This window comes from Bubalus bubalis, chromosome 7, assembly GCF_019923935.1.
Source record: "Bubalus bubalis isolate 160015118507 breed Murrah chromosome 7, NDDB_SH_1, whole genome shotgun sequence".
NCBI lineage: Eukaryota > Metazoa > Chordata > Mammalia > Artiodactyla > Bovidae > Bubalus > Bubalus bubalis.
The window spans coordinates 78,214,006-78,226,756 of NC_059163.1; positions in this window are offsets into that span (position 1 = coordinate 78,214,006).

Below are 12,751 nucleotides of genomic sequence, written 5' to 3' on the forward strand. Positions count from 1 at the left end.
TTGCAAAACTTATAAAGGCCACTGATTCACAAAATTTGACAGACTCAATGAATACAGAGATAAATTATATCTAGTTACATCATAGTAAACTTGTTGGAAATCAAAAATAAAAGATTAGCAAGAAAAAAAGGGCATGCCTTTTAAAGGATCACAACAACATACAAACAGCCACATACTTCTCAGTTAGCCTCTCAGTCAAAATGTCGGAAGTCAGAAAGCAATGGCATGGTAGCTTCAAAATGGTATCAATAAATAATAATATGGTGATTAACTCCATGCCAGGCTTTGAAGTTAAAGAGTACTATGTTCACATCCTAGCCATGTTGCTATTTAGCCAAGCAATGCGCTACAGCATCTTCAGTCTTTCTGAAGTTTAGGTTGCATGTGTGTAACATGGGGAAAATAGTGATAAATCCCTCTTAAGGTTGTTATTGAGACTAAATGAGATAACAATGTGTAGAATATGATTGGGGCTTTCCTGGTGGTTTAGTGGTAAAGAATCTTATGGAATGCAGGAGATGCAGTTTTGATCCATGAGTTGGGAAGATCCCTTGGAAAAGGAAATGACAACCCATTCCAGTATTCTTACCTGGGAAGTCCCATGGACAGAGGGGCCTGGAGGGCTACACTCAATGGGATCACAAAAAGAGTTGGCTATGACTTAGTGAATAAAACCACCAACAACAATAATGTGTTTAGTGTAGTACATAGTATGCTTTGTTATTATATAGTTTTTGTGGGAAAATATACATAGCATAAAATTTACCATTTTGACCATTTTTAAGTGTACAATCCCATGGTATTAAGTGCATTTATACTGGTATACAATCAACATCTTTTTCATCCTGTTCATGGGGTTCTCAAGGTAAGAATACTGAAGTGGTTTGCCTTTCCCTTCTCCAGTGGACACGATTTGTCAGAACTCTCCACCATGACCCATCCATCTAGGGTGGCCCTACACAGCATGGCTCATAGTTTCATTGAGTAAGACAAGGCTGTGGTCCATGCAATCAGATTGGTAAGCTTTCTGTGATTGTGGTTTTCATTCTGTCTGCCCTCTAATGGAGAAAGAAAGAAGAGAGTGAAAAAGTTGGCTTAAAGCTCAACATTCAGAAAACGAAGTTCATGGCATCTGGTCCCATCATTCCATGGGAAATAGATGGGGAAACAGTGGACACAGTGTCAGACTTTATTTTTGGGGGCTCCAAAATCACTTCAGATGGTGATTGCAGCCATGAAATTAAAAGACGTTTACTCCTTGGAAAGAAAGTTATGACCAACCTAGATTCAAAAGCAGAGACATTACTCTGCCAACAAAGGTCCATCTAGTCAAGGCTATGGTTTTTCCAGTGGTCATGTATGGGTGTGAGAGTTGGACTGTGAAGAAAGTTGAGTGCCAAAGAATTGATGCTTTTGAACTGTGGTGTTGGAAAAGACTCTTGAGAGTCCCTTGGACTGCAAGGAGATCCAACCAGTTCATCCTAAAGGAGATCAGTCCTGGGTGTTCATTGGAAGGAATGATGCTAAAGCTGAAACTCCAATACTTTGGCCACCTCATGCGAAGAGTTGACTCATTGGAAAAGACCCTGATGCTGGGTGGGATTGGGGGCAGGAGGAGAAGAGGACGACAGAGGATGAGATGGCTGGATGGCATCACCGACTCAATGGACATGAGTTTGAGTAAACTCTGGCAGTTGGTGATGGACAGAGAGGCCTGGAGTGCTGTGATTCATGGGGTCACAAAGAGTTGGACACGACTGAGTGACTGAACTGAACTGAAGAGCCTTATGGAAGCTTCTTGATGGGAAAGACTGACTGAGGGGGAAACTGGGTCTTGTTCTGATGGGTGGGGCCATGCTCAGTCAATCTTTAATCCAATTTTCTGTTGATGGGTAGGGCTGTGTTCACTTCCTGTCATTTGACCTGAGGCCAAACTATGGTGAAGGTAGTGAAGATAATGGTGATCTCCTTTAGAAGGTCCCATGCATACACTGCTGCACTCAGCGCCCCCAAACCTGCAGCAGGCCACTACTGACCTCTTTCACAAACTCCTGGACACTCACCTACCAGGTTGGTAGGTGCCCAATATGCTACTGGAGATCAGTGGAGAAATAATTCCAGAAAGAATGAAGATATGGAGCCAAAACAAAAACAACACCCAGATGTGGATGGAACTGGTGATGAAAATAAAGTCCAATGCTGTAAAGAGTAATATTGCATAGGAACTTGGAATGTTAGGTCCATGAATCAAGGCAAATTGGAAGTGGTCAAAGAGAAGATGGCAAGAGTCAACATCGACATTTTAGGAATCAGCGAACTAAAATGGACGGGAATGGGTAAATTACTACTGTGGGCAAGAATCCCTTAAAAGAAATGGAGTAGCCATCATAGTCAACAAGAGTCTGAAATGCAGTACTTGGGTGTAGTCTCAAAAATGACAGAATGAGCTGTATTCATTTCCAAGGCAAGCCATTCAATATCACAGTAATCCAAGACTACGCCCCAACCAGTAATGCTGAAGAAGCTGAAGTTGAATAGTTCTATGAAGACCTGCAAGACCTTATAGGACTAACAACCCAAGAAGATGTCCTTTTCATTATATGGGACTGGAATCCAAAAGTAGGAAGTCAAGCAATACCTGGAGTAACAGGCAAATTTGGCTTTGGAGTACAGAAAGAAACAGGGCAAAGGCTAATAGAGTTTTGCCAAGAGAACTGGTCATAGCAAACACCCTCTTCTAACGACACAAGAGAAGACTTTACACAAGGACATCACCAGATGGTCAACACTGAAATCAGATTGATTATATTCTTTGCACTCAAAGATGGAGAAGTTATATACAGTCAGCAAAAACAACACCAGGAGCTTAATGTGACTCAGATCATGAGCTCCTTATTGAAAAATTCATACTTAAACTGAAGAAAGTGGGGGAAGTTCAGTTCAGTCGCTCAGTCGTGTCCAACTCTTTGCGACCCCATGAATCGCAGCACACCAGGCCTCCCTATCCATCACCAACTCCTGGAGTTTACTCAGACTCACTTCCATCGAGTCAGTGATGCCATCCAGCCATCTCATCCTCTGTTGTCCCCTTTTCCTCCTGCTCCCAATCCTTCCCAGCACCAGAGTCTTTTCCAATGAGTCAACTCTTCGCATGAGGTGGCCAAAGTACTGGAGCTTCAGCTTTAGCATCATTCCTTCCAAAGAAATCCCAGGGCTGATCTCCTTCAGAATGGACTGGTTGGATCTCCTTGCAGTCCAAGGGACTCTCAAGAGTCTTCTCCAACAACACAGTGCAAAAGCATCAATTCTTCGGCGCTCAGCCTTCTTCACAGTCCAACTCTCACATCCATACATGACCACAGGAAAAACCATAGCCTTGACTAGATGGACCTTTGTTGGCAAAGTAATATCTCTGCTTTTCAATATGCTATCTAGGTTGGTCATAACCTTCCTTCCAAGGAGTAAGCATCTTTTAATTTCATGGCTGCAGTGACCATTTGCAATGATTTTGGAGTCCCCCAAAATAGTCTGACACTGTGTCCACTGTTTCCCCATCTATTTCCCATAGAGTGATGGGACCAGATGCCATGATCTTCGTTTTCTGAATGTTGAACTTTAAGCCAACTTTTTCACTCTCCTCTTTCACTTTCATCAAGAGGCTTTTTAGTTCCTCTTCACTTCCTGCCATAAGGGTGGTGTCATCTGCATATCTGAGGTTATTGATATTTCTCCCGGCAATCTTGATTCCAGCTTGTGCTTCCTCCAGCCCAGCATTTCTCATGATGTACTCTGCATAGAAGTTAAATAAGCAGGGTGACAATATACAGCCTTGACATACTCCTTTTCCTATTTGGAACCAGTCTGTTGTTCCATGTCCAGTTCTAACTGTTACTTCCTTACCTGCATACAGGTTTCTCAAGAGGCAGGTCAGGTGGTCTGGTATTCCCATCTCTTTCAGAATTTTTCAGTTTGTTGCGATCCACACAGTCAAAAGCTTTGGCATAGTCAGTAAAGCAGAAATAGATGTTAAACCACTAGACAGTTCAGGTATGACCTAAATCAAATCCCTTACAATCATACAGTGGAAGTGACAAACCGATTTGAGGGATTAGATCTGATAGAGTGCCAGAAGACATATGGATGGCAGTTTGTAATGTTGTACAGGAGGCAGTGATCAAGACCTTCTCCCCCCCAAAAAAAGAAATGCAAAAATGCAAAATGGTTGTATGAGGAGGCCTTATAAATAGCTGTGAAAAGCAGAGAAGTGAAAGGCAAAGGAGAAAAGGAAAGATATACCCATTTGAATGCAGAGTTCCAAAGAATAGCAAGGAAAGATAAGAAAGCCTTCTTCACTGATTAATGCAAAGAAATAGAGGAAAACAATAGAATGGGAAAGACTAGAGATGTCTTCAGGAAAATCAGGAGATACCAAGGGAATATTTCATGCAAAGATGGGCACAATAAAGGATAAATATGATATGGACCTAACAGAAACAGAAGATATTAAGAAAAAGTGAAAAGAATACACAGAAGAACTATACAGAAAAGTTCTTCATGACCCAGATAACCATGATGGTGTGATCACTGACCTAGAGCCAGACATCCTGGAATGTGAAGTCAAGTGGGCTTTAGGAAGCATCACTACAAACAAAGCTAACAGAGGTGATGGAATTCCAGTTGAGCTATTTCAAATCCTGAAAGATGATGCTGTGAAAGTGCTACACTCAATATGTCAGCAAATTTGGAAAACTCAGCAGAGGCCACAGGACAGGGAAAGGTCAGTTTTCATTCCAATCCCAAAGAAAGTCAATGCCAAAGAATACTCAAACTACTGCACAATTGCATTCATCTCACACACACTAGCAAAGTAATTCTCAAAATTCTACAAGCCAGGCTTCAACACTACATGAGCTGTGAACTTCCAGATATTCAAGCTGGATTTAGAAAAGGCAGAGAAACCAGAGACCAAATTCCCAAGATTTGCTGGATCATTGAAAAAGCAAGAGAGTTCCAGAAAAACATCTACTTCTGCTTTATTGACTATGATAAATCTTTGACTGTGTGGATCACAACAACCAGTGAAAAATTCAGAAAGAGATGGGAATACCAGACCACCTCTTGAAAAATCTGTATTTAGTCCAGGAAGCAACAGTTAGAACCGGACATGGAACAACAGACTGGTTCCAAATCAGGAAAGGAGCACGTCAAGACTGTATATTGTCACCCTGCTTATTTAACTTCTATGCAGAGTACATCATGAGAAACGCTGGGCTGGATGAAGCACAAGCTGGAATCAAGAATTCTGGGAGAAATATCAATAATCAGATATGCAGATGACACCACACTTAGGGCAGAAAGCAAAGAAGATCTAAACAGCCTCTTGATAAAAGCAAAAAAGGAGAGTGAAAAATTTGGCTTGAAACTCAACATTCAGAAAACTAAGATCATGGTATCTGGTCCCATCACTTCATGGGAAATAGATGGGGAAACAGTGGAAACGGTGTCAGACTTTATTTTTGAGGGGCTCCAAAATCACTGCAGATGGTGACTGCAGCCATGAAATTAAAAGATGCTTGCTCTTTGTAAGAAAAGTTATGACCAACATAGACAGCCTATTAAAAAGCAGAGACATTACTTTGTCAACAAAGGTCTGTATAGTCAAAGCTATGGTTTTTCCAGTAGTCATGTATGGATCTGAGAGTTGGACTATAAAGAAAGCTGAATGCTGAGGAATTGATGCTTTTGAACTGTGGTGTTGGAGAAGACTCTTGAGAGTCCCCTTGGACTGCAAGGAGATCCAACCAGTCCATCCTAAAAGAAATTCGTCCTGAATATTCATTGGAAGGACTGATACTGATGCTGAAACTCCAATACTTTGGTTACCTGATGCGAAGAAGTGACTCATTTGAAAAGATCCCGATGCTGGAAAAGATTGAAGACAGGAGGAATAGGGGATGACAGAGGATGAGATGGTTGGATGGCGTCACCAACTCAATGGACATGTGTTTGAGTAAACTTTGGGAGTTGGTCAAAGACAGGGAAGCCTGGCGTGCTGCAGTCCATGGGGTTGCAAAGAGTTTAACATGACTGAGCAACTGAACTGAACTGAACTGACAGTCAACCTCTAGAACGTTTTTCATCTGCTTAAACTGAAACACTGTACCCTTTAAATGCTAATTCTTTTCTCTCCCCCAGATGTGGCAACTACCATTCTGCTTTCTGTCTCTATGAATTTGATTATTGTAGGAACACAATATAAGTAGAATCATTCAAAATTTGTCCTTTTGTGGTTGGTTTATTTCAATTATTGTAATGTCTTCAAAGTTCCTCCATGTCATAGCATTTGTCAGAATCTCCTTCCTTTTTAGAACTGAAGAAAATTCCATTGTATGTCTATTCTATATTTGGTTTATCCATTGATCTGTCAGTGGGCACTTGATTTGTATCTATCTTTTGGCTCTTGTCAATAAGGCTGCTATGAAAATTGGTTTTCAGGTATCTGTGAATTCAAACTCAAATTTTGTGTATATACTCAGAAGTGGAACTGCAGGATCTTATGGTAATACTCGTGGAGAAGGCAATGGCACCCCACTCCAGTACTCTTGCCTGGAAAATCCATGGACGTAGGAGCCTGGTAGGCTGCAGTCCATGGGGTCGCTAAGAGTCAGACACGACTGAGCGACTTCACTTTCACTTTTCACTTTCATGCATTGGAGAAGGAAACAGCAACCCACTCCAGTGTTCTTCCCTGGAGAATCCCAGGGACGGGGGAGCCTGGTGGGCTGCCGTCTATGGGGTCGCACAGAGTCGGACACTACTGAAGCAACTTAGCAACAGCAGCAGCATGGTAATACTCGGAGAAGGCAATGGCACCCCACTCCAGTACTCTTGCCTGGAAAATCCGGTGGGCGGAGGAGCCTGATAGGCTGCAGTCCATGGGGTCGTTAAGAGTCGGACAGGGCTGAGCGACTTCACTTTCACTTTTCACTTTCATGCATTGGAGAAGGAAATGGCAACCCACTCCAGTGTTCTTGCCTGGAGAATCCCAGGGACAGGGGAGCCTGGTGGGCTGCGGTCTATGGGGTCACACAGAGTCCGACACGACTGAAGTGGCTTAGCATGGTAATACTATTCTATGGTATTTGAGGAACTGTTACATTTTTAATTTTTACTTATAAGTGCCATTACTTATTCAGTACATTGAACAGACCACCATGAAACAAAGAATTGGCCACATTACAATGGATTCTCAGCACCTGGTCTATAGTATGTATCCAATAAATACCTGCTGAATGAATGTGTCAGTATCATCGTGGGCCACTGTACTGTGTGCTGAAGGTAAGTGTAAAATATACGGGTTCAAATCCAAGCAATCACCCAACCCAGCTTTGTGGTCTGGCTTCTGGATATTTTAGTCACTGAACTTTCTGGTCTTCACTATTATTTCATGTGTAAAACGGAAGAGGAGAAACGCCCTGTCATGAGAAACAAATGAGTAAATTTCCGTGAAGACAATCTTAAGTGCTTTGAAGAAACTATGATACTTTAGTCAATTTTTAACTATTATTTGTCAAAAACCAGATGTTTCAGCATTTTCACAAAACACATGTATTGTGGTTTGACTTTGCTTACACCACATTTTTGTAAAGCATATTTCAAAATTACTTCTTGAGAAAATGATGAATCCTGGTTCTGCTAACTTATGTATTTAAAGCACTTCAAAGTATCTTAAGAAATCAAAATATTATTTTTTTGGTTTCAAATTTTCTGGAATATCAGGGTTGAGGTTACATTAAGTATGTGAAAATGCTGGGGGGAGGGAAATCTACATAATAATAGAGTTTGAAAAATATATGAGAAGATGAATAATGAAGAAAGATAATTTCTTGCAACTATGCAAGAAGTATAAAATACAAGCTGTCTCTTCATTGCTAGATTTGGAAACTCTAATGTGGAATGCTAAGGCACTCTGCAGGTCCTTTGCAGTAGTAGCACTCAGCTGTAGGTAAAAGAAGCTTAATTGTAATGGTTTCAGAGTGAAAATTGGGAGGTAATGGTATGCTGACTTCCAGACTTCAAGTAAGGGACGAACATATGAACTACAGATAGGAATAAATTTCGACATCATGAATGACTGGAATCATCCCCTCTTAACAGGGCACTGCAGGTCACATTTTAGAAGGGTAGACCATATTTGGAAAAATATAATCTGTCACACCACTACAAACTCTTTCCCTCTCTCCTGCCTATCTCTAGCCAAACAATTTCTAAGTGCCTGTAGAAACTTAGCTCAGAAACTAATCTTGGCTGCAAAATCTTAGAGGAATTCACTGATCCCATGAATATTCCTGGAAATATACGGTATGATGTGTCAGAGTCAGTTTAAGTTAATTAATTAGATAAAACTACAATTGTAGAAATTATACTTGTAGTTTCATTCACTGGGCACTTGTTTTGTGACAGAAATTCCACTGGAAATATTCCGCATACCTATTTTTCAATTTAATCTTCATGACAATCCTCAGAAATAAGGGCTTGTAACCTTTCACAGGCTGTAAGAGTACAAATAACTTTGTGATGTATCTAAGTCATGAATACAGGTCTACCTGCCAGTGAAGCTTATCTGCTATACTTTATCAACGTGTGTATGTGTGCATAGAGGGGGACATACATGAGACTGCGGGATTTGGAAGCAGCCCTCTCCAACTCTCACATATTCAGCATTGTCCTTCCTGGCCTCCCACATCAAACCACTGTCTTTGACATCAAATCCCAAATCCCATGTAATCAGTGCCCATCCATCAGGGTCTTCTCACTCCCACATCACTCACATATGTAGAGGTACATAGATTTTAAGAGCAGAAGTCATTTTTTATGAATTTATCCAGTGCCCCGATTGCCATCATATCTTTGTAGGCAGAAATATAAAGCTACATAAGTCACTGCTCTAGTTATATTTGTCCCAAATACAAAGAGTGCCTTAGATGAAACAGAATTCAGAGTATTGGGATGGAGAGGAGATGTAATACCAGGGCAAGGAATACTGGCCAATGCTGCAGTTCGCCTTGGTCCAGGCTTAGTTTGGAGTAAGCCCATGGCCTGATATAAAAATTACTCAATCCCATCTGAATATTCTTACCTTATTAGGCCTGACAAATCTCTCTCTAGAAATGACCGGCAAATTCTGTTATTCCTGCCATCTATACAGGTTTCATGACTGGTATTTTAGCACTATCATTTCTATACTATGTACCATGCTATTTATATGCAGAGTACATCATGAGAAATGCTGGGCTGGATGAAGCGCAAGCTGGAATCAAGATTGCTGGGAGAAATATTAATAACCTCAGATATGCAGATGATACTACCCTTCTGGCAGAAAGCAAAACACAACTTAAGAAACCTCTTGATGAAAAGTGAAAGAGAAGAATGAAAAAGTTGGCTTAAAACTCAGCATTCATAAAACTAAGAACATGACATCTGATCCCATCACTTCATGGAAAGAGTGGAAACAGTGTCTGACTTTCATTTTCTTGGGCTCCAAAATCACTGCAGATAGTGACTGCAGCCATGAAATTAAAAGACACTTACTCTTTGGCAGGAAAGTTAGGACCAACCTAGACAACATATTAAAAAGCAGAGAGATTACTTTGCCAACAAAGGTCCATCTAGTCAAGGCTATGGTTTTTCCAGTGGTCATGTATGGATGTGAGAGATGGACTGTGAAGAAAGCCGAGTGCCGAAGAATGATGCTTTTGAACTGTGGTGTTGGAGAAGACTCTTGAGAGTCCCTTGGACTGTAAGGAGATCCAACCAGTCCATCCTAAAGGAGATCAGTCCTGGGTTCATTGGAAGGACTGATGTTGAAGCTGAAACTCCAATACTTTGACCACCTGATGGGAAGAGCCTGACTCATTGGAAAAGACTCTGATGCTGGGACAGATTGAGGGCAGGAGGAGAAGGGGACGACAGAGGATGAGATGGTTGGATGGCACCACCAACTCAATAGACATGGGTTTGGGTGAACTCCAGGAGTTGGTGATGGACAGGGAGGCCTCACATGCTGCAGTCCATGGGATCACAAAGAGTCAGACATGACTGAGCAACTGAACTGAACTGAACTGATTTATGTTTTTATTTTCCATACTCTGCCACTCAACCCATCTATAGAAAATTATAAACGTCTATTTAACAAAATTTAAATAGTTATGATAATTTATCTTACTTTTAAGGATATTGGATCTATTTTATATAATTCCAACTATTAATTCAACTTCCTGTTATTCCTAATAGCTAGAGGATACTCAAATACAGTATTCTTTTCTATGAAAATTATTCTGATGCTCAGGTTTTATAAATACAGCAAAAATCAGAAACAATTTAAAGACAATAGAGAAACAGAGAGTTTTCTAATGTCATGGTACTAAGTAATAATAATAATGTTCATTAAAAAACACCCCCCAAACATGTATTATTCTTATTAGTCTATCTCTAAAGGTGAAGTTATATATATAGAAAAATATTTAAATTTTTGAAATAATATTTTAGGTGATTAGAGTTTCATAATTTTTAACTACAGAATATTGAATAAAGACTATTACCATCTTAGCATATTTGACATGCTTTATACTAGGATGTGAAAATAGCTCAAAGGAATTTTCACTTTCCTTTTTACTAGGCCATAAATGAAAACTGAAGTTTAGTTAAAGGAACACAGCTTCCAGGAAGAAAGGTATTCTATACAAATCCAAACGGCAGCCTTCACCAAAACCCAGATCCAGAGGCAACTCCAACAGGGACCATGAAACTGCATCCGGAGCCCTGAGGGAACAAGATGGTGCAATAAGCACCTCTCTGCAGCCAGTGCTTGGCTCTGTGACTTATTTCCAAAGAAGAGAATGGTCTTTAAGAGTGGAGATAGGTTGCATCATTTTCCTTACTGATCACCAATGATGGACTATCATGATTAGAAGTTCAGAATACTGCCAAAAAAGAACAAACTAATACTCTCACTTGCTTAATTTCTGTTTTGTGGGATTTCCACCTCTGTTAATTATTGTGATCACCTTTATTGGGACCTCAGGTTCCCTGACTGCCTTCTAGGAAACCTTCACATGTTCATCAAGGAGTGTGTTGTGGCAGGAATTAGTGAAAAGAAAAATAAACCTAAGTACAAGACCAACTCCTGTATGATAAATGTCACTCCACAGGCTCATGTGGTTAAAACTAAATATTACCTTACATTTCTACCAAAATACTCTCTAGTCTAGAAAGTACTGAAATTGTGAGTTCAGGAATACCAGGAGTGTTCAGGTCATTGGAGATGCTTCCGCTACCAGTGATTTAAAGCACTAGTAGGAATTTGTAGTGCAAATAATAAATTCTGCAGTGCAATGTGTTCTTTCTTCATTGACTCAGGCAACTTTGAGCAGAAAGGAAAAGGCCAGTCTACCTGCATTAAATCTTTGTTGTTGTTTAGTTGCTAAGTCTTGTCTGACTTTTTGCAACCCCATAGACTGTAGCCCCCAGGATCTTCTGTCCATGGAATTTCCCAGGCAAGAATACTGAAGTGGGTTGCCATTTCTTTCTCCAGGGGATCTTCTTTACTCAGGGATTGAACCCACATCTCCTACATTAGCAGGCTGATTCTTTACTGCTGAGCCACCAGGGAAGCCCTCATTAGATCTACACATAGTTTTTGGCTTAAATATTCCTGGGCAATTTACTTAAGTGGAGATTCCTCTTTTATAAGTTAGGAAGACTATACCATCTTTATGTAGTCAGTCATACTCAAAAGTATTAAATTATGTAAGTAAAGCCAACAATGTAACTGCATTTAGAGATAGGACCTTTTAAAAGATAATGAATGTTAAATGATATTATAAGGATGGGCCCCTAGTTTGATAAGACTGGTGTCCTTATAAGTCGAAAAGACACCAGGAGTGCATGTGCCCAAAGAAAATACCTTGGAGGGCACAGTAAAGGGAGAGAAGCCTCAGGAGAAACCAACCTATTGGCAGTTTGACCTCAGACTTCCAGCCTCCAAAAAACTGTGAGAAAAGAATTTTGTATTGCTTAAATCACACAGTCTGTGCTTTTGTTTTGTTCTGTTTTCAGAACAGAAAAAATCAAAGGCTCTCCCTACTTTGTCTTCAGGATTTCCATTTCCTTGTGAAAGGCTGGTAAAAGTGCAATTTCAATTACTAGGAATGACATGGCTGAATCAACACAGCACCCCTCAAAGGTAGCTAAAGCAGCATCAGAAAATCCCATGTCAGATTGTGGACCTCCTTCCCCACTTAGACTTGCATAAAAGAGTGAAAATGAAAAAGTGAAGTGAAAGTGCTAGTCATTCAGTCATATCTGACTCTTTGTGACCTCTTGGTCTGTAGTCTGCCAGGCTCCTCTATCCATGCAATTCTCCAGGCAAGAATACTGGAGTGGGTAACCATTCTCTTCTCCGGGGGATCTTCCCAACTCAGGGATCCAACACAGTTCTGCATTGCAGGCAAATTCTTTACTATCTGAGCCACCAGGGAAGCTCTTTTGCTGTGAGTTGTCAGTGAAGTTTTGGTGTGTTCATCTGGCATATATACTGAGCACATTGTTATATGGGATAAATTTGGGAATGGAAAGAGAAATAGGACATAATGGAGGTTAGAAACAAGAGGCTGAAACACCTAGGAGTTTGAAATTCTCAGTTTGAGTCTGGCCTTCAAGATCATTTTGAAAGTATATGTGTATACGTTGG